The following is a 2,500-nucleotide window of genomic DNA, read 5'->3' as shown; positions in this document are numbered from 1 at the left end:
GTTTGCGAGACCGTTAATGATCCTTCCGCAGGTTCACCTACGGAAACCTTGTTACGACTTTTACTTCCTCTAAATGATCAAGTTAGATCGTCTTCTCGGACGCCGGCTCGACCGTTGCCGGCCGCGCCAGGTCCAATCGGAGGACCTCACTAAACCATTCAATCGGTAGTAGCGACGGGCGGTGTGTACAAAGGGCAGGGACGTAATCAACGCGAGCTAATGACTCGCGCTTACTGGGAATTCCTCGTTCAAGGGAAATAATTGCAATTCCCTATCCCTAGCACGACCGGGGTTCAGCGGGTTACCCAGACCTGTCGGCCAAGGCGAGCACATGCTGATCCGGTCAGTGTAGCGCGCGTGCGGCCCCGAACATCTAAGGGCATCACAGACCTGTTATTGCTCAATCTCGTGTGGCTAAACGCCACTAGTCCCTCTAAGAAGTTAGACGCCGACCGATTGGGTCGCGTAACTAGTTAGCAAGCCAGAGTCTCGTTCGTTATCGGAATTAACCAGACAAATCGCTCCACCAACTAAGAACGGCCATGCACCACCACCCACAGAATCAAGAAAGAGCTCTCAATCTGTCAATCCTCACTGTGTCCGGGCCGGGTGAGATTTCCCGTGTTGAGTCAAATTAAGCCGCAGGCTCCACTCCTGGTGGTGCCCTTCCGTCAATTCCTTTAAGTTTCAGCTTTGCAACCATACTTCCCCCGGAACCCAAAGACTTTGGTTTCCCGCAAGCTGCCGGAGAGGTCGTAAAACTAACGCCCCCCGATCGCTAGTTGGCATCGTTTATAGTCAGAACTAGGACGGTATCTGATCGTCTTCGAACCTCTGACTTTCGCTCTTGATTAAAGAAAACATTCTTGGCAAATGCTTTCGCAGTCGTTCGTCTTGCGCCGATCCAAGAATTTCACCTCTAACGGCACAGTACGAATGCCCCCGTCTGTCCCTCTTAATCATTACCTCGCGCTCCGAAAACCAACAAAATAGAACCGAGGTCCTATTCCATTATTCCATGCACCATTATTCAGGCGAATCGCCTGCTTTGAACACTCTAATTTTTTCAAAGTAAACGTTCCGGCCGCCGCCGACACTCAGTCAAGGGCACCGGCGGAGAACCGGAGGTGAGGCCAGGACGGCCAGTACACGCCTTGCGACGGACCGGCCGCCTGCGCCCAAAATCCAACTACGAGCTTTTTAACCGCAACAACTTAAATATACACTTTTGGAGCTGGAATTACCGCGGCTGCTGGCACCAGACTTGCCCTCCAATGGATACTCGTTAAAGGTTTTAAAGTGTACTCATTCCAATTACAGGGCCTCGTTTAGAGTCCTGTATTGTTATTTTTCGTCACTACCTCCCCGCGTCGGGAATGGGTAATTTGCGCGCCTGCTGCCTTCCTTGGATGTGGTAGCCGTTTCTCAGGCTCCCTCTCCGGAATCGAACCCTGATTCTCCGTTACCCGTAAGAACCTCGGTAGGCCAGTACCGTACCGACGAAAGTTGATAGGGCAGACACTTGAATGATCCGTCGCCGGTGCGAGACCGTGCGATCCGCAAAGTTATCCAGAGTCACCAAAGGTTGCGGGCCGAAGCCCGGTCGGTTTTTGGTCTGATAAAAGCACGCCTCCCGCGAGGTCGGCGCTTCACGCATGTATTAGCTCTAGCATTTCCACAGTTAACCACGTAAAACGTACGATCAAATGAACCATAACTGATTTAATGAGCCATTCGCAGTTTCACTGTACGAGAGCTCGTACTTAGACTTGCATGGCTTAATCTTTGAGACAAGCATATGACTACTGGCAGGATCAACCAGGTAGCTACTTTAGCGTAGCCCCGAAAGGCCGACGAAGGAGGCGCCGCTGATGCGGCGCCGTCGCTCGGTCGATGCGAAACCCGAAGGCTTCTCCGTTAAAATTTCGTTCTTTGCTCGGCTGCCCGAACTCAGAAAACCGTCACCGCCCGTCGCACCCGCCGGAGTAAGACTTCGTCGGCAGGCCTTTCGACCGCCACGTCGCCAACACCGGCGCGAGCGCAACGCACGCCAGACAACTTCGCCGAAGCGACCGCTCAGAACCCGACAAACTGACACTCGGCTCTTCGCGCAGCAGCAACATCTGCCCAGCGAGCCAATCGCCTTTTCACCGATTCTTTACTTGTCGAAGCTTGTCAGCTCCCACAAGTATAGCAAAGATGAGTGTTGTCCCTGGGGTCTTCCGTTTGAAATTCTAACGTAAAAAAAAGGTGCACGATTGCGCCAGGTGTTGAACTATTGCGAGGCATATCACACGCTCGCGCGGCCTATACAGGCGCTTGCTCGCGCGCGCGGCCGAAATATGTTCAATGTTCGCGCGGCCTAAACAGTCTCATGCTCGCGCGGCCGAAATGTACTCAATACTCGCGCGGCCTATACAGGCTCTTGCTCGCGCGGCCGAAATGTTCTCAATACTCGCGCGGCCTATACAGGCTCTTGCTCGCGCGGCCGAAATGTACT

General features: G+C 53.3%; 1 non-coding gene across 1 annotated transcript; it reads right to left on the bottom strand.

Annotated features, from left to right (window-relative positions):
- Positions 1 to 14: 14 nt before the first annotated feature.
- On the bottom strand, positions 15 to 1,825 carry LOC146144738 (small subunit ribosomal RNA). Its single transcript, XR_014500658.1, has one exon. It is a non-coding gene; the product is annotated as a small subunit ribosomal RNA (ribosomal RNA).
- Between the last annotated feature and the right edge of the window lie 675 nt (positions 1,826 to 2,500).

The sequence above is a fragment of the Ascidiella aspersa genome, chromosome 5 (genome assembly GCF_963924565.1).
Source record: "Ascidiella aspersa chromosome 5, kaAscAspe10.2, whole genome shotgun sequence".
Lineage (NCBI taxonomy): Eukaryota > Metazoa > Chordata > Ascidiacea > Phlebobranchia > Ascidiidae > Ascidiella > Ascidiella aspersa.
This window is presented reverse-complemented; position numbering and strand designations above follow the sequence as displayed.